Raw genomic sequence first — 23,900 nt, 5'->3', positions numbered from 1 at the left:
TCCTCATCATCATCATCATCCTCATCATCATCCCTCCCCTCGCCCCTCTCGCTGCCTGCAGCCGCTGCTCTCACACTCCTGTCTGACCCGCTTTTTATCCGGTAAGAGAGGATTTTTCTTCGTAACGTGGCAGGCGGCTGTGCGTTAATGCAGCCGGTGAAATACATTAAAGATCTGACGGAAAATAGCTCCTAACAGCGGGCGTAGGTGCACTTTGGCCACGCAGGATAGGAGGTAGATCTCTCTCTCTCTCTCTCTCTCTCTCTCTCTCTCTCTCTCTCTCTCTCTCTCTCTCTCTCTCTCTCGAGCCCAGTTCACTTGGATGGAGCGCATAAAGGACGCATTTTGGGACAAATTATTCTTCTCTAAATTATGTGTTTTCCAAAGCCAGACAACATGTGTGGACGTAATTTTTGGATTGAACTCGAGTAAATTGTAAGTATATTTTGAATGTAAGTGCAACATGGTGCACGTTAATTTGGGCTTTATTTGTATGTATTTTTATCCATCAGTTTTCTACTTGAGAAGATGCGTCTAATTGAATAAGAGGACATATTTTAGTTTGTGTTAACACACTAGAAAACATAACAATTATAGCAAATCCCAAAGACGAATAATCCTCCTAAAATTGAACTTTAATTTATTCTAGCTAGAATTTGTGTTACTGGCATTAATGCTAATATCAGATTAGAACTACAAGCAAATTTAACTTGAATGTTATTAAAAAATCATGACATGTAAAAAAAATAAATAAATACTATAAAGTACAATGAGGCCTCTTGAGCGCCACAGACTCGCTTCAAATATCAGAGAAAATCTCACCAGAGATTAGACTAAATTTCCTCATCATGCAGAAAGAAAACCAGTTAGCCTCCATTAAAGTTTATGCAAACTCGGGAATATTTAATGAGGCTCGTCGCTGCCATGTGCTCCTGTGAGAAGTATTCATGTAGTAGTGGAGAAGGAGGAGGTGGTGGAGGAGGAGGAGGAGGCCCCAGGCAGCGCTGCAGTGCAGAGTTCAGCAGGGAGATATTGTTGTGAGCCTGGGAAAGTGTAGCGGGGCTGACGCCAGACTCTGTTGTGCGGAGTGGGGGGACTTCGAGGACCCCAGACCTGATTGTCATGTAAATTTCTCTCTGGCACGTTGTTGAACTTGATGTTGACTTCTTTTTTTTTTTTTTTTTTTTTTTTTTTTAGCCGGGGAGAAGGGGGTGGGGGTGGGGGGGGGGGTAAATTTTCTCTGTCACTTGTTTGTGGGAAAATCCATCTGAGGACACACACACACACACACACACACACACACACACACACAGAGAGAGAGAGAGAGAGAGAGAGAGAGAGAGAGAGAGAGAGAGAGAGAGACGTTCAACAGATATTTCTAACCTTCAGTTCAGTTGACTGCTGTTGTTTATCTCCTGGAATTAATCATTTTCTTGTGTAATACTTTTGAACATACAGTAGTTTGACAACTCAGGTCCAACAGGCATTTACCTTTATTAAAAATAAGTATTATAAAGTGTTGTATTGCGGGGCTGCTCTGGAGATTTTCTTTGATTGGCAAAAACAATTACTGCATCAACTGCAGCAGACAATATATTAAGTCGAGTGTCCCATATTTTATAATTTAATATAATTTTAGCAGCACTGGTGATGGACACTTTGCAGGAACATTTATCTTTTTATTTATGACTGCGATTGACATGAGGTGGCACTAACCAGCCTATAGTTTGCAAGCATATACACTATAGGGCTGCACGTGTGCTGTAACGCCTTGGTCGCGCATGCTCAGGAGCAATGAGGATTGTGCATCCAATCAAAATGAATGCCGCTCTCATGCTAATGAAGCAACAATGATATATTTTTTTTAAAAAAACTGTGTCGGCCTTCCCGCTCTTCTTCAACCGAGTCACAGCACAATGTGGTCCAAGTTCAATTACAGGATGACAGCAGCAGAGGCCACAGCTGATTACATCTGCTTATAAATGATGCACAGTTGAATAGGATTCATACAGTAGAGCCAGACCTGTGCTGCAGGCTGACAGGAGAGCTGCACCTCCGTGATACTAACAGATTGCCCATGCGCAATAATCAGATATGTAACTGCTATCTGATGCAAGCTTCGTTTGGAAACCCAGACTGTGGCTCCCTGTTCTTTTATTGGTTTACCTGCACACACACACACACACACACACACACACACACACACACACACACACACACTGATTCCAGCACCTTTTTAAATATCCTTTCAAACTTTCAGATTGCAAGTTGCTCCACTGGCTTCTTTTATCAAAGGCTGTGATTGTTATCGCGCTCACTATCTCATCTCCTCAGCCCAGATATCACACATATCATAATATCACAATCGATAAGGCTGCATATTGCCTGAATATGCTATCAGGGTTTGGCCAGACATGGGGCCTTTCTGCACCAAGGACAGAGAGCCTGAATTCCTCTGCTCGCTGCATGAACAGCGAGTTTTTATATTACAATAACTTCCTTTGTGCAGCCTCTGCAGCACTGATCAGAAGGTACGCTAGTAGGTTTTGTTTAAATGCCTGAACAAGGCTGTTGTAGATGTAATTTGTATAATAATGTAAGAATCGTGGGAAAATAATCCGTAACGGCTGTAATGAGGTTACGTGATCAAGTAAGGAGAATGGAGGCCAGAGGACTGGCCTTATTCCGCTACTGTCCCATTAAAAGCATGTAATCACATGTTTTTAACATGTGCACAGCAGAGGAGAGCTGACGTGGCTGACAGGAGGAAAATATCTCACAGCTAACTTTAATGTTTTTAAGGGTCTTTAAAGAGCTATGGGTTGTGGGGTTTTTTTTATTAATATTATTTATTTTATTTTTCCTCTTGTTTTGACTTGTTTCAATTATCTGACACAGCCTATCCTAAATGAAAATTAACTGTGTGGCTAATGATTTCTATCTCTCAACATTTCAGCTCTAATCAAAGGAAGATTTTTGTGCAGAAAATTGCTATGGATTGGAAGGATTTTATGATATATTTAAGTGTGCGCTCCCATTACAGAGGATTAGAAACCGTATTTATTAAAAAAGAGAAAGATTCAGTAGATGTGTGGCAATAGATGCTATTGACGCAAATCCCCTGAATGTAAAAATACAATAAAAGATTTCTTTTTAAAACTCTACTAAATTTCACATAAATACATCTATTGCTCTGAAAACATCATGTACCATTTGCCTTTTGAAACATTTTACGCCCTCTGCATCTTATGGCCTGACTAATGAGGATAATTGGGGGAATAAACTGATTGACACACACACCTGCGTTCATTTTCAAATCGGCTTTAATGATTTCAGATTCCCGCCTCTCTCTCTCTCTCTCTCTCTCTCTCTCGCTCTCTCTCTCTCTCTCTCTCTCTCTCTCTCTCTCTCTCTCTCTCTCTCGCCCGCCTCCTCCTCCTCCTCCTCCTCCTCCTCCTCTCTCTCTGAGGCGGAGTTTATCCCCTCTGCTCACCGTGTGGACTCTGCACTTGTCAGTCGCAGCTCGCATGTGTGAGGGAGAGGCCACATGCAAGTCTACAGAGAGGACACTTTGTAGCCGTAATACTCTCCATCTCTTGTACACTATTGTCTCTCGTCGGATGCGATCAGACCAGACTGATTTTAAAAAAAAGGGCTGAAGTGAAACGTTGGAGGATATTGACTGGTGGAGTTAGCCTGATGTGCAAGTAAGTGGGATGCTGGCTCTATGTGACTAGTTGGTGTGAGAATAGTCCTAATTTCTAATCAAGAGGCCTGTTGTGAATTTTACAGCCTCGTGCTGCCCGGTGACCACATTCATTGTTGCATGCGCTGTGGGTTTGTGATTCCCATACATTTAAACTCTGGGTGACATGATTGAAGCTACAGAATCGAAGGCTGTTCCATTGGGAACTTTGCTTCAGGCCTGATGCGGTAGAATAGTGGCTCAAATATAGCAGGTGTGAATCCACAATGTTGACATACAGGCAACTCTGACTCCTAAAAATGACCTTTATTCACTAATAAATGGGTATGTGTTGCGGAAGGACGGGGGTAGTGTGTCCCGGCCTGTGTAGCTACATGCACTTCTGATGCCTTTCAAAACAAAATGCTGCTAAAGCACCGAACTACTCATGACTGTACTTGTGCAGCACGCTTTTTGCTCTGAGTAACACTGTGCTTGGTTATGGCGATGTAAAGCAAAATTCAGTGTGATGGTGGGCCTAGTGTGTCAATCAACGCGTGTGTGTGTGTGTGTGTGTGTGTGTGTGCGTGCGTGCGTGCGTGTGTGTGTCAAATAGGATCTAAGCCAACCAGTGTGTTTTAACTTCATTTCACCTCCATGTAATTAGAAATATATACATGAATGTTTACACCAAAGCTTTTTTTTTAAAGCAGCTTTGTTGCTGCCCTCTCTATGTGTGTGTGTGTGTGTGTGTGTGTGTGTGTGTGTGTGTGTGTGTGTGTGTGTGTGTGTGTGAGGGGGTCTCAGTGCAATGTGACTACAGGCAGGCTCTCTCTCTCTCTCTCTCTCTCTCTCTCTCTCTCTCTATCTCTCTCTCTCTCTCTATCCTCTCTTCTCTTTCTGTTTGGACCCGGAGAGGCGGCCCCTTTAAGAGACGACGGGTTAGTTTGTGTCTTTGGTTATCTAGCTGTATGAGTTTTAATTTCATAAAGCTAGAGAACCGAAAGTACGAACTGACGCCGAGCACTTCGGAGCCGGGGGATCCTCTCTGCTCCGCATGGAGGAGGAGGAGAAGGAGGAGATGATGCCGGGGCGGGCAGCAGCAGGAGGAAGCAGGAGGGACGGATGCTGAGGGAGGCTGCACGCCGCGGCTGCCGATGAGGAGGAGTGGTGGTGGTGGTTGGGGAGGGGTGGAGGGAAGCAACACCGGCGTGATTTTAGTGTTCCACCTCTTGTGGATAGGTGCTGGCACGTTCAGAGGAGCCACCTGCGTGTCTGTGAGGGCGTGAATGTTGCTGCTTTCAGGGCTCGTGTTTTGGGCATCGCGGTGATGCTGGGCCCTGTTGAAGATCAATAAATCGGCTGCTCGCTCAACTTTAGGACGTACGGGAGTGTTGCACGTGGAAAAACGCACTGAAAAAACACCGTGCGTGCTGCTGTGTAGTTGTCATAACTGTGTGGGTGTTATAACATTAATATCTTGAGGGGTTAGACAGAAATAGTTAACTGATCCACGCGATTGGTCAATCGGGGACTCACGTGATGGAGCTGGCAGCAGCAGCAGCAGCAGCGTCACATCTCTCTCTGAGATCTCACATGTTGGTTATGGTGATTTCTGTAGGCCGAGAAGTTGGAATAGCCTTCATTTAAGACGATAATTACTCTGTATGAATTTGTATGAGCTGCATCCAGAGCAAGTGCAGACTCCCTGACTCCTCTGATACTCAGTGTATTTCCTTTATGAGTGGTGTAGGCTAAGTGATGTCCCCTGGCTGTAATTAACTTGACATTAGGAGTGTGATGTATAATTGGATGCACATGTATATCACTTGGTGCAAGATGAAGCCTCGCTGGAGCACAGGCAAAGAGTGTAGGGCTGGACTACTGCGTGCTAACATGCCTGATAACAGTGTTTTTCCATCATTTCAGTGTCAACCAGTGCGGGTTGTTTGACTCTTTGCTAACCAACCAGAACCTGCAGGGCACAACGCATCAAAATCATATTGCATCAGTCACTTAGAGCAAAAGAGACTGGGCTGTGCACGACCATCTTCAGTCTATTTCAAACAGGCTTTCATCACTGGAGCTGAATCCGAGTTAGACATGGCAGATATGTTCAAATTTGTGTTGCGCTGGGTGGATTATTTTTGTGTTTGCCTGCTAGATAAGAACAAAATGGGACATCGGCTCAGAGTTTGATCTATTCTTAGAGCAGAATCAGCAAGCCTTGGAGATGACTGAATATCCCTGAAGTCCCAGCATGCTCTATTTAGACCATGACTGACAATATTTGATGTGCGCCGTTAAACAAGAGAGCTTGGATGGTGTATGGCTGTGTGAGTGTGTTGTTGACGTTTGCATGGGAGAGCTGGTGCAGAGTTTAAGACAGTGTATACGATTTGACCTCCATGTCCTCCATCTTAGAGTGATACAAAGAAAATCAGGGATTAAATTATTACGTGGTTATGTGATCTCTATCTGTCATAGTGATGACTTCTAGAATTTATACACTTCTTTTATTTTATATACAACATTTTTTGTGTTTAATTATTGTATTTCAGTAGCTTAGCAACTAGGATGCTGCCCAGATGCTCCATACCATTACTTTGTGGTGTAGTGTCCCTCTTCGGGTACATTTCACAATTTTGCCTTTTCACAAACACTTTTATCAAGCTCGACTTATTGTGCACGCACCAGAAAATATATTTAACCTCAGACAGAAGCAAAATAATGAGAAGAAGAAGTTTGGTGGAGTGCTGTTAGCCACAAGGTCAACAAAGCTGCTTTTATTCCCCCCCTTCTATTTTTTTCCACTTCCTTGCAAGTCACTTAGCTACTCCTGAAACATGCCGTTTTATTAGAAATGAGGGCTCCAGCAGTGATTTCACACACACTGATTCTCTTTTCTTCTGTTTTAAAAAAGGAACATGCAGAAAACACGAGCCCTCGAGTTTGCATCAACTCACAGTGAAGACAAACTGCCACCAGACGGGACGAGGAGCAACAGTCAGCCTGCAGGTGAATATTTTAAGTGAGCACATGCATGTGGAGAAGTGTTTCATCTGTCATACGAGTTACAATCCATGATGTTTCCAAATGCATAAGCAGTTTGCTTCCTCTGCCTTACAAATTTTGGGTATAACAACAAGTCCAGGCAGGTTCAGGTCAAACTTTAGAGATGCTGGAGGCTTGCAGATAGTTTTGCTTCAGCAGAGTCATGAGCAGCATTGCTGGTGGTTGATTGTTGTCCATATTTTATAGGGTTGTGAGGATGGATGTTTGTCTATGTGTGTGTGTTTGTGTGTGTGTGGGTGTGTGGGCGTGTGGGTGTGAAAATGACAGACTGAGCCAGAATTTTGAAATATTGAGGATTTTGTATTTTTGCATCAAGAATGATTTTAAAAGTGTGCAGCACTGTAAATCCTCCCCGTCGTATTCAAACGAAAAGACCATTAAATGGGATGTTTACTGCCGGTTTTATTTGCTCACAGTTTAAATGTCAGTTTTACATCATTCATGTATATATATCACAACATATACATACAGTGTGGAGCCCCAATAGACTGTAGCCTACAGCAACAGAGTGTAAACGGTGTGATTTGAGCAAGTGGAGTAAGACCTCCATGTTGAATTCCATCATTCCTTTGAAGTATTAGCATTTTTTACATTGTACGTCACCCCCCATCCTCCACACACGCACATGCAGACACACACACACACACACACACACACACACACACACACACAGACACACACACACACACACACACACACCTCTCTTTCATTCTCATACATTCAGCGTTTTATCCCTTTAAACACTATGATCCTATTTGTCAGGTAGAGTGTGTGGTAGGTGCAGGGGAGGTGGCCGTGTAATCTTTGCTGCGGTTCTTTATCCCGTTAGGAGAGCGCAGGCAAGGTTTGGACCTGCTCATGTGGAAAGAGTGTTTGGGTGGCTCTGTCTTTTTCGGCCCTAATACCTTGACAAGCCACGCTCCCTTTGCCCAAAGTCTCCTGATTGTTGTGAGCCAAGTATCGATTTGCATAAAGGTACAGAACATGCATAATATAGCAAAGGCAACATTAAGTGAAAATGCTTGAAAATACCGTAAATTGCAGAGGAAACTTGTCATAAGGTGATTGGTGTGATGAGATGTATTTGGGTTCACCCTCACATTAAGATTAAAATTCCAAATTTTAAGCCTCCTGAGAAATAAAAACCAATGAAAGCCCAGAAGATGTTATTTCATTTATTCCAGCAAGATCGAAACAGAAACATTCCTAGTTTTAAGGTTATCAGTGTGTCCCCTCCAGTTCCTCCTTTAGATATTTCGGCATTGGGAATTAAACAATAAGTACACATTGTTAGCAAGGTCAAATCTTCATGGTTCCACAACCTTGAAGCTCAATATAAAGCTCAGTTATTCAAATTTAGTGTGGAGTTCTTTGAGTCACCCAGATTTTCCCAAGCTTTATATTAGCATATGCAAGGACCGGCCTGTGCTGCTGTTTTCTAAAGTGGATGTAAATTATAACCTCAGTATTATACAGGCTGATAGGAGATAAATCTCTGCAGTAATGCATTGCAGCGAATGGGGGTGGGGGGGCGGGGAGGGGGGGGGGTGTTGTTAGAGGGGTTGAAGAGTGTGGGTGTGTGTGTGTGAGGCACTGTACAATAGCCGGTGGCAGATGGAATACAGACTATAAGCACTTGCTAATAGTCATGCTAAATTCTCTTTTCATTGGTTTTAGTTTCTTCGGATTTTCTGCCACATTTCTTGAAAAAAAAGAGGAATTTTAAGAGGGAGATGCATCAAAATAGAAAATTTCCACACTGTTGCAATATTGGTGAAATAGTTTGCAAGTGTGCACACATCGTTTTAAAACAAATATTAACACAGGGAGATTACTAAGTCGAAATTTGCACTTGTGCGGTCCAAAAGGCTGAGGGGCTTCAGGCCTCACGAACAGAGTGGAGATCTCTTTGGAATCCCTATGCAAACTAGGGCTTGAATAATGAGATGTATTTATGACGGGCTGGGAAGGGGGTCCTGCTTTTGAAAGCAAGTAGGCCGGAGCCTGAATGGGATGGAAGGAGGAGGGGGGAGTCGGACAAGGGGGAACGGGGGGGTGTGTGTAGAGGGGGTACAGGGGCCCCCAGCAGCCCAGGCCTCGGCCGAGGCAGCTGTGAAAAGGGGTCCCGTCTTTTTCCCACGCCCAGCAAGACGCGAAACACTGCCGCAGCTCGCTAGGGTCAAGTCCCATCGCTAATATATACACACGTACATACACATGCATGCACACACAGACAGAGGGAGAGATGTGTGTGTAAAAGTTGTGCAAATTAACAAGCTGTCTGGGAAGCTCTCTGACATGGGGACACCTGCTATTCTCCCAGAATGCTTTGCACTCTCATCAGGGGCTACTGGGCTTGACAGGACAACAATTAGGTCATAACTTCAACTTGAACTTAAAATTTAGTTGAAGATTTGAAGGAGCCTGGATTATGATTTCTTTTTCTTTTTTTCATTTTGAAATATTTGACATCGTTTGTTCTGTTCTTATTACAATTTAAAATTGTCGCGTTCAAAATAGTGTAATTTGTTCTTTTTTGAAACATACTAATTATTTATCTTTTATGCTGTGTTGCAAAAAATTTTGAGAGCTTTTGCAGAATTAGCGCAATATTTTATTTTGCAGTTGCTGATGTGTCCATTCAGCCAGTCTGTGGGGACAAACTTGGCCTTGTGCTTGATCCGAGACCCTAACTGTCAACTTGGCATTGTCTGTGCACCCACACACACACACACACACACACACACACACACACACACACACACACACACACACACACACACCAACACACATGCACATACACACACAGCTTGCTTCGGGGACCCACAAAAGAAAAATTTAAACATGAAATGGAGGAGGGTCCGAAGAAGATATGGCAACTATGGAGGAATGTTTTGAAGCTGAGCTCTCAGTGTGACCTTCTGTCCTTCTCTAAACACAGAGTGCAAGCAGCTGAGGAGTAAAAGGCAATGTTTAAGACAGAGAACACTGATCTCCTTTATCAGAAATCCAGAGTGCTTTGCAACAATATCTAGCATGAAAAGGAATGGCAAAGAAAGACTAAGGCGTCACACATTTATTTAGTTTATTAGCTGCGAGCCTGGTATTCAACTGTATCCATTGTTCCACCTTTTGTGTTAATCGCTCACTCGTGTTTAAGAGCATGCGGCTTTCTGAAACGCTGTCCATGTCAGCAGCTGCTCTTTTACTGGCTTCCCCATCACGCTGGTGTCACACCCATTCCTTCCCTCTGTCTCTCTCTAGATACTGGCACACCAATCAAATCGGTGCAGCACTCGGTTCCCTCCCCGCTCCCCGCCATAGCTTGCATCAGACCTACACCGAGCAGTGTCACACTAATTCGGTTCCCCCTGCCCGCTCGAGCTCGTTGCTTTAATTCCACACTACGAAAGACACGCCTGCTATCTCTTTGAGTATATTCGCAAGCAACCTCTCTCTCCTCTTGCAGCTACTCCTCCTCCCTCCTTTCTCCTGCCCGTCCCTCCTTCTCTATCTCTTTCTCCCCTCCTCGTTATCATCTTCCCTCCTATTCAGATGAGTTTCAAATAGAGAGGGGGACCCTTCTAATTAGCTCTGTAAAGATGCTTTGTCGCGGCCAGTGTGGCCACCAGTGTGTGCATTAAGAGGGGATGTGTGACAGGCTAGTGTTAGCATTGAGAAAGTGTGTATGGGCCCTTAATGAGGTTTGTTAGCTGAGTGTGTATCCTGCTGTTTGAATGCACCCTCGGCAGCCTTTGAAGGAACAGAGATGAGGAGGAGAGAGGAGTCTTTCAGCGTGGCAGGTTGCAGAATGCAGATGATGCATTATGCTCAGTGTGGTTTCCATTTGAACAGCAGATGAGAGGAGAATAATACTTTACTTGCGTGTTGTCCATGTGGGGAAATAAACGGGGGTCATCGTGCTCATCAGATGTTGGGGGGGATTTTCCTCGCCTCAGAAATTTGCAGTGACTCCAGTAAACTCTCGATGGATTAGTTCTCGACAGATGCTAAAGTAGGGAAGCAGGGGGTAGAAAATACTGTTTTCTGGGAAATATTAGCTCAAAATTCTTCGGGTTTTGCATGAAAGAAGGTCATCATAGACACCTTTTGGAAACTCAGCTCACAGTTTTCTGATGAGGCGGAGAGAGACATTGAGTTCATTAAAAAAGAGAAGAAGCTAGCACACTAAAGAAGAGAGGCCCTAACTTGCATGTTGGAGAGTTTTATGTTCTGTTTAAAGTCTAAAAAATGTCCCATATGTTCCTAAGGACAATCAAGATGGTGGTTAAAATAACCGGACACTGAAAGGCCTGTTTTAAAATGTAGACAAAATGCAGAGGAGAGGTGGTGGTGGCAGAAGAAGGAAGGAGATTAGAGATGGCTTGAAGCAGATGAGAGCCAGAGGTGGAGGGTGGTTGGAAAGAGAGAAAAAGAAATAGGTTGGGAAATGAGGGATTGTATGAGCCGAAGAGCCAACCTGCTGGGCCTGCCTGCTGCCTCAGAGATTGTAAACTGTCACTCAGGATGCAGACAGACAAGCAAGACAGACATCATTTGCCCATATTACCCTCTACTACTGAAACTGTCGCCCATGCATCCCCCATCTGCTCCCTTCACTCCATTTCCAGGCGACTTTTCTTTTTTTTGCCTGTGCATGTGCATGTATATGAAGTCCCTAATCTATTTCCTCCATCTCCCTCCTCTCGCTGCTCCTCCGCTACTTTCTTTCTGTCTCCTGGTCTCTTTTCCGTTGATGAAATGAGTCAGCTTGCAGTATAGTCTCCCCTCTCATTGTCCGATGGTTCGTTGCCTCTCCATAGGAGGTACAGAGTGTTTGGGCTCTTTCCCCTGTTTTACCAGTTTACCAGTGTAATCCTTTACACCGGCACAATGAGCTCTCACTCCAGCCACAGGATTCTATTAGACTCCCAGAGAGACACAGGATCTCCATAAACATTTTCCAGCTACCCCTAAACCCCCGCCCCCCCCATCTATACCGCCTCATGGCCTCAAACACAGCCAAACTGATAGCTTCCTTTATACATTTTAAGCAGAACTCCCCTTTGTTTAGCCAAAGGAGATTTTACCAGTCTGGAAAAGGAAGGTAGAATAAAAGCTTATACACTTACATTACCAACGGCTTGTTAACGCTGTCAGCTTCACTCCCAACCCGACTCCCAAAACAGTGTTCCTTTACAACCGCCAAGCATATAACAAGCAGCCGTGAACAAGCAAATGCTTGTTATGTGGTCTTTGGAGGAACGCAAAAGATGTTTAAAAAATGCTGAAGTCATTGGAGGATGTGATTCCTGCTCTCTGCTGCAAACATGATGCCATTAAAGTCTGCAGATAAACTCCCCAATCTGTCATCTCATGCACATAGTGCATATCAAAGTCACAACGGGCTCTGTATTTCAGTGAAACCTTTGAAACATACAAAAGTAGACATGCTTTTTGGCATTGCATTTCAAATTGTGCTTTATGTTTAAGAGGAAAATTTGCACACAGCAACAATAGTGAGAAAACACTGCTGCTTTTACAAGCTGTTGCTAATATGTGAACCCCCTCTTCCTTACAAGTCTATTGCAGTCAGCACAACATGTACCAATCTTTTTTACATTTTTTAAATTGTTTTTATTTATGTTTTGTCTATTTAGGTTAGTGACAGTGTAAGTGACTAAAGGAAAGGAAAGGGAGAAAGGGGAGTGGGATATGATGTGCAAAAAAAAAGGTCACTGATTGAGTTATATGGTATTTGCAAGAGACATTTTAATTGACGCTCAGAAATGAGGGTTATTTTATAATACAGGCATGCAGCTTCTCAGTTAATATGTAACAGCAGATCACTGATGTTGCTTGCAGGACATGGTCAGTGTAGACAAGCTCTGACTTTCAAAGTTTCAAATGAAGATTGTTTGAAATCCTTTGATATTATTTACCCGGTTTGTTTGTGTGGCTCTGTCTATTTCTTGAAATAGCCGCAGAGTCCGAGTGTGTGCTGTGGTTGACACATGCTTCACTGAAACTCTGCAGTCCTTTGTTTCAACCTTTTACTGAAAAGCTTTGAAAAGTCGTTATTGGGCCTCATAGAAAACTGCAGAACTGTAGTAAATAAAATACCACAAAAATACATGTTTAATAAATATTTTTCTATTGTGTGAGTGGTTCCAACATGGTCTTTGTAGTAATCGGTGCCTTAATGCTGTTTCATCTGACCAGAGATACCTTGTCTAATCTGTATTTTATTTTTATTTTATTTAATTATTGAAAACATCACTGTGAATATGCCACTATAAGCAAAATGGCTAATTTTCAACTGTTGTTCATTTGCCAAATGTTGTCCAGTAAAAACGGACAACATGCCAAGAGAAAGCAGACGAATCGTAAGATCAGACTGATTGATGAGACGTGTCCTGAAAGTGTTGTACATATTTTTAGGATGGCTGCTGCTGATGTGTTTGTGGATGTCTCTCTGTTTTGTTCCTCAAGTCCAAAGCCAAGGGTCACAGGGCTCCTTTTCCTCCCCTCCCTCCCTCCTCATACACAAACATATCCCGCTATCTCCCGTCCGTCGCTCCTCCTGCCCCCCATCTATCCTTCCCTCTCCTCCCATCTTGATAATACAGCTCTTTTCTTTCTCCCCGGGTGGAGGGCTGCCCTGAACCAACATTGTCCCCTACGCCGGCTCTAGTGGGGGGCCCTATTGTATGTGAAGGAATGGGGAGTTAACACCCATGTCTGAACCCGCTCAATGGGGGCATTGTGTCTGAATCTTCCTCCGGCTCACCCAATCTCACCCCACGTCACTCCCCTGCACAGGCCAAGCCAGGGGCTACTCTGGGTGCTCCCCCATTATCTGATGAAAACATGCACAGAACAGCGAAGTAAAATTCGCAAAACAAACCATCGCCACAACTGACCGCTTTAACCCGCTGCTTTCTGTGTCTTATTAATTTTCCAGCAAGCCACGCTGAGCTGAATATGTCTTTGCTGCTGGTTTTGACAGAAATGGGGGCCAGTGGGTGCACAGTTACTGAAGGAGGCCCCTGCAATTCATTTTTTCTTATAGAAAAGAACAAAGCGACACATAAAGGACCATATTGTATTAGCATGATAACAGGATTCAGCATGCTTTTAGAATATTTGCAGTGAAGGAATCCATGCAAATGACTCATTTAGCATCAAAACCGTTATGATGCTTGTTGTTTTATTAATGCCAGTTGTAAGACATGGTCAAAAATGACTAAAGATAATGAATATCAATAATATTTCAGAACAGTGAAGGTTAAGTGTGATTATTTTAATGTGAATGATTTATATTTCTAGAAAAGCATGTAAAAATATGAGCAGAGATGGATGTGTCTGTGTTTCATACAGTATGCTGAGCATTTTTATTTGTTTCTGTATAGCAGCGAGTGCCTTGGGGCAGGTTACAAAAGAGCAAGTTGGCGTTTTCTTCCCACATATTTTTAATCAAAGTGTTAGTGTTTACATTTGCATTTGCATTGAGCAGAGGGATGCTAAATGCCAAAGGTGAGATTTTGAAAAACACTCTATTTTCCCTTTTTCAGATGGAAACAAGGGTGGGTGGTTGGAAGGCTGGATAAAGGCTGGTAGATGACTGAACTCAGAGACCTGGCGCAGCTCATCATCATTGCCATGGGCTCTCGTCTTCCTCCTCTCCTCCTGTGGCCTGTACCTCCATCCAGGGGTCCAGCAGAGCCAGTGAAGCCCAGGCAGGGAGCTAGTGAGTGGGCTGGGAAGGATGGAGAAGGTCCCTGAAGGCTAGAAGCACCTCTGGAGCTACCGGCATGCAGGAGAAATCAATATGAAACACAGAGCCTGCACAGCTCTGACTGGGGTTTCCTGTGTTAGTCTGTGGCCTAGGGGCCCGCAGACCTCCAAAGGACAGGCCCTGCGTGGCCCTCTCAGCTGCATCCCCGGCTCCTCAGACTGGACCTCAGTCCCGATCTCCGCTGGCTGTGTGTGGTTCTGCTGAAGGGCATCTCTCCCCAAATAATACCCAAAACACAGAATGTTGAGAGACCGCCAAGAGGGATATTCCTTTCTCTTGATTTTTCCTTCCTTCATAAGATTGACATATCCCCCACCTTCTGCCTCTGGCTGTTTAAAAACCAGTTTGGGAGTTCTGCTTTTGACTCACTCTCCATCCTCAACTCGCCCGTTGTTTATTCCCCAACCAGTTTTTACATTTGACAAAGAGACAGTACGATCTTTATTTTCTCTTCCACTCTCGGCTTGCTGTTACTATGGTGAGCTGTAGACACGAGTCTGTTAAAAACCAGATACACTGGCACATGAAGTATGATCGTCTTTTTTTTTTTCTCCATGATGTCTGTTATTCAATTCCAGACTGTTTAAAAAATGACTGAACAGCAAAGAGGGCAGAAGATCACAGAGCACAGAGAGCTTCCAGTGAAGATGGTAAAATGGCAAGTATCTCTTTAGCACTCCACATTTTCCTCTCTATGAACAGCTCTCAGTGTGCTCTCATTTACCTCATTCAATGTATAAAAATGTGTGTGTGTGTGTGTGTGTGTGTGTGTGTGTGAGAGAGAGAGAGAGAGAGAGAGAGAGAGAGAGAGAGAGAGAGAGAGACCATCACTTGGCACCCTGTGTGGTTCAGAGGGGATCATTTTAGGATGCTGGTTACAGCTGAAAAAGATGTTTCTTTAAGAAATGTTTGGGGGGTGACAGCTTAAATATAATGTTCTCGTAAAGCCTGTTCAATTATAAGATTATCACAAAGCTGAGATTTTTGAACTATATGAGACTCTGTATCTGTAAGTTCTCCACAACAAAGAGCTCTGTCTGCGCGTATGAATGGACCGTATATGCTTGGCCTTGAAAGCGTTTGCCAGCGAGCAGCAGCAGCGTGCACCCGCAGCTCCCAAACTGCTGCCGTCGTCACAGTAATGCAGTGTGGTTGTTTCCATCCAGATGGGCACAGCTTCAGACAAAATGGCCGCCAGTCTTTCCCTCTGCCAAAGATGGCGAGCGCATCTCTGTCTGCCTGCCATCTGTGCATCCGTTAACTGTTGTCGAATGCAAATCGGGGCTAATTGCATTTGCATAACCTCCAACCATCATGTCGTTGGCGTGTGCTGATAATTGCTCCCATGAACGCGGCGTGGCGGCGAACGGGCAGGAGTGAAGCGATGTTTTAAAGTGTGTTTGGTGCCGTTTGTTTTTCTCTTTGGCTTCAAAGGATTCGTGCCCCGAAATGTGTTTGATAGGTGTTCGATGCATGCAAGATCAAGAGTCTGGTTCTACTGTGCCATATGGCATGTTAGCATGTGATTCTCTCGCATGCAAATGTGACACTGTGCAAAAGATTAAGCCGAGCCTTTAAAATCAGATAGCGCTCTGTCACACACGTACACTCACAGAGTTTTGTACACGCGGACATACATAATGCACCGACGAAAGCATTAAGCAAACAGAGCAGCTCAGACATGCACACAGGCTCTAATTAAAAAGGGATCCATAGGCCCAACAAACTCCAGACAGACAGACCATAATAGTCTCATTTTCATGCACATTCGTGTCTGGTTACCATGGCACTGAACAAATCGTGGAGTGACTGATTTTGCTCGAGAAGGGCTGAACATAAATAGGTGTTACAACAAAAAAAATTGCCGCCTGAAGAACACTGGATCGTAGCTTTGAAGTGTCAATGTTATTTCCCAAGAATACACCAGTTGTAGAAAATGAGAGAGAACTGAGCTGCTTCTCTGTTTGAGGCTTTGGAATAACATGAAAAATATCCAAAAGGCAGACCTCATAAGTTGGCATTATAGCGATCGGAGCTATGTATGTAGTCAGAGGACTGAAGCGTTGTATGGATGAGTATCTCACGTTTTGTGCATTTCGCCAGCGTGCCGTTTTGTGGTCGCATTTGATTGAACAGGTCTTGTTTTTTTTTAGGGGGGGCGGTGGCGTTAATTCATGCGATGAGGGTCGTCTGAGCGGCTGAGTAACAATGCCGCGTTCGTATTTGCATTCGCCCATCAAGGCAGCTGCTGTGCTGTACAGTCAGGTCTACTGTGGGCAGCAAAATGGCGGTCACGCAAATCATAGGGTCTGTCTGCTGGTCGTGGGAGCTGAGGAGAGGAGAGAGGAGGAGGAGGAGGGTGAGGGGGGTGGCTTTTGGGGCGTCTGGTTCGAGAGAGAGAGAGAGGGTTGCGGGGTCTAGACTGTGGGGTGGGGGGTCGCTCATGAAGAAGATGGAGGGGGGGTGTTTGTGGAGAGGTTATTATTTGAGGAGGGGGGGGGCGTCTGGTTTTAGGAGGAACAATTAATGAGGCACTGGAGAGGAGGGGGTAGTTTGTCTGCATTTGTGAACATGTGTCTGAGTCTCGGCCATTTGCATAGAGCGATGAGGGCGTCCATATGCTGAGCGGCGAGGCAAATTCAGTCACAGTTTTTTGCACGTCTCTCAGGGTCTCGCTCACGTGATCTGAGCAAAAGCTCGCCGAGTGTTGCACCCTTCCACATCTGACAGCCACGTTATCTGTCGGGGAGCAGGAACACGCTCTACCCCATTTCTCACAATAACACTTAAACACTCCTGCGATACTGAAGCCTCGTGTTAGACGCATCACTGTTTCTGTCCGTCACACTGGCCAATGTGGAGATGGGAAGCCGCTCTCAGCCAATGACAGTCGGTAAAGAACCAGGAAGAGGAAGAAAAGGCGAGGAGAGTCACGAGTTTACCCTTGATGTGCCGGGGAAGCAGAATCAAAGCAAAGCATAGTGGGAAGGAGTGGAACGACATTATTGTTTCCTGATGAAGCAGACTAGTTTGGCAAATACAGCTCAGTTGAAAAGCACAAAATTGAGAAATACATCAGTTTATTAAAAAAAAAAAACGTGTTATGTTTTCGTTGTGAGCCGGTCAAACATGGAGGGATATTTGCAGATCGATTTGAGGGTGGCGAACAGAAAGAAAAGCCTGAAAAGGAATAAAGTCACGAAGATGAGGCAGTCGTCACGAGACCCGAAAAAAGTCAGACAGCCAGACACGGACACAATGCAGATCTCCATAATGTCCCGTATGAATACTGCTGCGTTTAAAGTGTGATCGTCTCCCGAGCTGGAGGTCTGAGCTCGGAGCGTGGGAATGTGAGGAGAACATATGCAGAACAGTCGGGCGCTGGCGAGACAGCCTTGCTAGCATGAATGCTGTTGTAGCAGGTGAAAGAGGACCCTAGAGTTCATGGGTCAAGGCCAGTGAAGGGGTTGTCTGGTTCATGTGTGTGTGTGTGTGTGTGTAGGGTCACTTTGCATGTCGTCTGGGTCTTGTACGATGCTAATGAAGTTGCCAGGCTGTTTGATAAGCACTGCTGTCTATTGTTAGCTCAGTCTGGTTGCTCAGAGAGGACTAGACTGGGTGTAGACTTGGACAAGAGCTGCTCCATCATCTTGTAGTCGCAGCAGAGTAACAGACAGGCAGATAGACAGGCAGCCGAAAGTCAGATCTCCCCTGCTGAAAGTGTGATTGTGTTGTCTGGAAGCCTTTTTCTCCCCCATCTCTGCTTTCTGTGACATTTCTTCTCTGAGTGACACGTTGGTCTCGGGCTCTCAAGTGTGGTGCCTGTCTTTGTTTCTCTGTAGATTGATGACAGCTTTGTACTGGGACTCCACATTTCCGCGATGGAGGAAATCGTCAAGAGTGCACTGGTTTAGAGCGTGTATTCAGATAGAGGATTTACGGCTTTAGCCACTGTCAAATCAAACTTGAAAACCTCATTAATGGTTTCGTCAAAATTTTGAGAACTCTTTCATCTTAAAGCATAAATCTGGTGATATTCTTTATTTTACTCGCGCTAACAAATCCCACAAAAAGACCAGTGATTAAACCTAACAAAGTCTGTTTCCTCTATGTCATAAACCTCCATTGTTGTAAAAAGAAAATGTTAAAAACAGCAATATGAGCCACAGCATTATACTGGATGCTGTGTCCCTTCATTGCAATGAAGATGGGCATAAATAGCTCTAAGAACACCAAATGTGCATTAATCCACAGAGGAAAATAGTCCCCCACAAATGCTTTTTCGCCCTGTTTGAGTAATGTTTGCTAATAGCTGCAGTTCTCAGCTGTTTCAGGAAATTGCTGAGACTTTTTTTTTTTTTAATGAAACAATAAATTTGGATTCGGTTTAAAAGATTTACATCTTCAGGATGGACAAACCGGGTGGAGTCAGAAACCAACTAACGCGCCGTTAGTTTGGGTCTTTTCATGGGAATTGTTCACACTAAGAAAAACAGACTAACACCAGCTGCATACTTTAAACATATAGTATTTAATCAGCTTTTTACCCAGTCGAAGAAAGCTGCGTTTGCCTGTCATGAGATCGTATCCAGTTTCCTGAGCAGCACCGTGCACGATGAAAAGATGTAGTCCCGTAATCGTAAAGAGCTGCATGCGTAAAGGTTTATTACTTATGGTATCCCTTTAAGAGAGAAAGCATTACCTCATCAGGAGCCGTGTAAAGGAAGGAAGTGAGTGAATGGGTGAAGGAGCGCAGTGCTAACTCTCTCCACTCCTTTATGCCTGTGGGTGCAGGCTTCATTAGCTCTACAGAAAGGGACAGCTCCCTCCCAGTCCCTTCAATAGACCCATAGACCTGTCTCACTGGCACAGGCTCTGGCTCAGTGGGGAGGGTGTGTGTGTGTGTGTGTGTGTGTGCCTGCGGTATGCGTGCGTGTTTGCATGTGTGTTCCCGAACCATTCACACACCACCAGGCCTCATAGTTTCTCACTCATGCCTAAAGGAAGCCTGGCATTGACACTTTTCTGAGACTCACATCTCTCTCGCACTCTCTCTTTGTCCCTCATTCTCCTGTTTTCTCTCACATGCTTTCCATTATTCCCCATTTCACAATTTTTCCTCATTGTGTTTTCTCTCTCAGTCGCTTTATCTCTTTATGTCTCAGATCTCTCACAGAGCTGGACATTCAGTAAAGGACCGTATGCTGTACAGGACTCGGACTGCTGTACTCTGCAGCAGATTCGTTTTTTTAGACTTGTTTTGCTGGTTTTATCTTGTCTTAGGTCGCGTGAACTTTTCTGACAATTCTCCACATTATGACATTGTTTAAAGTGTGTATGAAAACCACTCTGAACCTTATGTTTTAGATTTAAAAGGCTTTAGAGGTCAATGCTTTCCAGTACCTTGCACCTAAAATTGAGTTTCACCTTCATTTAAACTGACCTCAACTGTATTTGCAATGATTATTGCCAAACAGACATTTAACTCCAAAAGACTGACTGAGCTCTCAGTGTGCAGAAGAACTTACTGTTCACTTTTTTGATAACAAGGACATAAATTTAGTACATGCTGTTACTTACAGCACTGAGATTTTCTCATAAATACTATTTTACATGAGTCTGCATGTTGCATCAAGGAGCTCTGAGGTAATTCTCCGAAGTTTGAGTGTTTGCAAACTCCCCTGTAAAAACTGTAATTGTTTTAAGACATTTAGCACGTGAGGTTGAACTGTTCCTTAACTGCGATGGATAGATCAGATTAAAACCCTTTCTGACAGTCACACAGCTTAAGAAATGAAATAGGAACACACAGATGCCGCGGAGGTGACTGAGACTATTATTCACGACCCTGCTGTGGTGCCTCTGTTTCCCATCAGGCACTGTGTGCAGGCAGCTATTTGGGGTCCTCTTCTAGTGAGGGGGTGGGGTTGTCGGGGAGACACGAATATAAGTGAAGGTGCTGGATGGTGGTGGGCTAGCAGAGACGATTAGCATGGGCAGCCGCCATCATGTGCTCTGCTCATTGTTGGAGTGCTGCATTAATGAGCTCAGGGTGCATCAGACAATCTGTTAATCATACACACATGTACATACACACTCACAGACTAAACACAGAGCGGCAGAGTAAAACACGCAGGACATGCACTCACAGTTTAAGTCGCCTTCTTTTCAGATCAGTCACCAACTGTTGTTCACTTGTGCAGAATAGCTCAGGGCGAAATCTTATTTTTTGTAGCTCTTTGAATCAGTTACTCAAGACGACGTAAAGGATAATTTGTTGTGGATATTTAGCATACCTGCTGATGATTAATTATCCTTTAATTACTGATTTCCAGTCGAGTCTGTGTCGTATCTCCAGGGGTTCAAAACTCGGGTGAAAGTAGAGTGAGGAAAACTTTGTTGAACCGGGGGAGAAATGCAAGCTGTGACTCAGAAATAGAAGCCTTGATAATGAAAAAGAGTGAGAGAGAGAGACATAGAGAGACCGTGAGAGAGAGAGAGAGAGAGAGAGAGAGAGAGAGAGAGAGAGAGAGAGAGAGTGACAGAGAAGGAGGAATGAGAGTACAATACTGTGGCCTGGTTTGTGGTTCCAGAGGGATAGAGACACTTTCGCATTTCCCCTGCAAAACGAGATAGGATGGGCTCTTTTAACACACACACACACACACACACACACACACACACACACACAGATATACACAAATACACACACACACACACACCTTGTTCCCTCCTTCTAAGTGAGCCAGGACTAGATTCATGCAGCTTTGTTGTTGAGGCAGCAGGAAACTTATTGCCCCAGATTTAAGTGAACCTCCTTCACACATGCAGCCGGCGCCTGTTACCACACTTCAGCTGAATTCAGACTATCATGATTTCGCCCTTTTTTTTGGTCATGTCGGCATCACTTCTTATTGCAGATATCCACTAAGCCGTGTGTGCGTGTGTATGTAACAGACAGCCTAACCTCTGACCTTGTCCTGCTGTGAAGTTTTCATTCCCATAGGCTGGGGGCTGTGGTCGTCTCTGTCCACACACACACACACACACACACACACACACACACACACACGGTTGGCTCTATTGGTATAGCTGTCGCTCGGCCACCCATTCAGGGCTCAGTCACGGCCACTTAGAGCGCAGCAGACTCAGGGATTCAGACGAGCTGTGATCCAATGACATGTATTTATAATGAGGGGGCTGTGGGGACGTCTTTGTTGGACGGACACAATGTCAGCATAAGAGTGTGTGTGTGTGTCTGCGTGTTGGGGAGGGGGAGTTAAATACAGAAAGAAGGGAAGTGGTGGGAGAGAGTCCGGTAGACCCCCACCGACCCCCGACACACACACACACACACACACACACACCCTCCTCATGGATACAAATTCAGGCCTTTTCTGTGTCTAGTTACACCTCTCCTACTTTTCCAACTCTTTCACACTTTCTCTGTCCTGCCTTCTTGATCCGCAGAGAGAGATTTACCTCGTTACCATGAGAATGTCATCTAAAGACTGACCTTGTCGAGTGGAAGAGAGCAAGAATTCGGCGGACAGACTGTTCTCTGTCTTGGGAAAGTTACATTAGTGAAAATCAGACGAGTTAAAGTCCTGTTTCGAGTCGCTTCACAAGTCTTTATGAGAAAAGTGTCGATCGGGTGTCTGAGTGTCCACTGTTTTCCTGTCAGGGCTGATAATCTGTTGAAGCAGATTAATAATAATGAATAATAAATGAATAATTGAACATGTAACCTCTGTTGAACTGCGTGTTGATATCTTGGTTTTAATGTTCTTTGGTAGCAAAATTTGAGACTTGGATGCTTTTGTTCTGCAGTTTCAAGTAAAGCCAAGACTTTCAAGTCGAGCCTCACGGCAGTCAAGTCGCAGTCTCAAGTTTACAGCTCTGACTAAAATCAACTTTGGATAAGTAGAAATCAAAATTGTCCAGTTACTCACCAAACAGTTTGAGCTCTCTCGCTCTCATCACGATGATGTCTTTCCTTATACAGTCCATTAATCAGCCATGTGACTGCTAAATCACCATGGATACTGAGTAAACAAAACATTACCATCATCTGTTTAAAATAGCTTTAATGAAGGGAAGATAGCAGAAAACATTTGGCGAATAAAGCAAAGAGAAGAATTTTAACGTTGATGGACTTGACGCTCACACTCGCCTGCACCTCGCTGTTTGTGTGTGTGTGTGTGTGTGTGTGTGTGTGTGTGTGTGTGTTCTCCATGTTAGAAGTCGTAAAATCAAAGGCAACAAATCTTTTTTTGTGTGTGTGGAGGAGACAGAGCTCCAGTTTTCACAGAGATATTTAAAATTCTGTAGTTATTTTAGGATTGTGTGATTGCACAGAGGAGGGAAGTGGAAAAGAATAAAACAAGCCATGTTGGAAATGGTCCATCCACTTCCTCCGACCTCCTGTATTTATTTGGCTCATATTCACACTTCTGTGGCTGTTACATCATTTTAAGGGACTCGCTAATCTTCTTAAGGCTCTGACTGTTACCCCCCTCCCTTGTGCTTTGATTGAAACAATAAAAAACGTATATATTTAACAATATTACACTTTTTGCAAGCTACTGTCTGTGTCCTAAAAGCTATGTTTTTGGTGCAGAGACCGGACTGCAGGCTCCCCTCTGCATACATTAGCCAGTTGTTGGGACAGCGTGGGCAGAAGAAGAGCCCTGGAGAGCCCTACAGGCTCGGGAAGGCCCCTCATAATTGCCCGGTGTCTGAAACACTGCATCTATCCAGGGACTGTAGTCTAGCTCTGATGTCCTCAATCACAGCCACCTCCTTCTCCTCCTCCTCCTCCTCACAACCCACACACACCTTGATTTTCACTGTCCATCACTCTGTACTGTTGGAGCATTAACAGAAATAAGAAACTGGCATTATAAACCTATCCACCTGAAGTTTGAAGGATCTGACGAATAATAAGAGTGTACAAATGTTAATTCAGAGGCTGTAGGTCTGTCCTCCTGTCCCTGCTTTTCACTGGACAAATTAGGATTAACTCTCTTATCTCTGCTGGTCGGATGCTTATCTTGTTCAGTCATGACGGTGCAAAACCAGACAGTAGAAGTGTGTCTGGCTGGTGTGTGTGCGTGCGTGTGTGTGTGTGTGTGTGTGTGTGTTCCCTCGGGCATAATTGTGGGGTTCACTGCTGACTGTGTGTCCTCTTGATTCTCCAGACTTTAGAGGTCAGAGGTGGACGAGTGTAGACTCAAACACAGACAGATATTGGTAGTCATGAGGAGGGAGTCCCCTCTGTATCTCTGCTCCCCCCCCCACTTCCCCTTTTTTTCTATTTCAGTCCAAACCTGCTGTGTCAGT

The 23,900-nt window shown here is 44.4% G+C and overlaps 1 long non-coding RNA gene across 3 annotated transcripts in view; it reads left to right on the top strand.

Annotated features, from left to right (window-relative positions):
• The window catches only part of LOC143329149 (uncharacterized), a 28,479-nt gene that overhangs the window by 3,652 nt on the left and 927 nt on the right, over positions 1–23,900 (top strand). The window contains exons 1-3 of one of the 3 annotated variants that reach the window (XR_013077869.1): positions 47–435; positions 6,609–6,703; positions 14,335–15,216. This is a non-coding gene — a long non-coding RNA (uncharacterized LOC143329149). Of the gene's footprint in view, positions 1–46; positions 436–1,305; positions 3,708–6,608; positions 6,704–14,334; positions 15,217–23,900 lie in introns of those variants that run through there. The other 2 variants (XR_013077868.1, XR_013077870.1) reach the window with 2 other exon arrangements.

Source organism: Chaetodon auriga, chromosome 12, assembly GCF_051107435.1.
Source record: "Chaetodon auriga isolate fChaAug3 chromosome 12, fChaAug3.hap1, whole genome shotgun sequence".
Taxonomy (NCBI): Eukaryota; Metazoa; Chordata; class Actinopteri; order Chaetodontiformes; family Chaetodontidae; genus Chaetodon; species Chaetodon auriga.
Note: the sequence above shows the minus strand (reverse complement) of the source record. Positions and strands in the feature narration are given on the sequence as shown.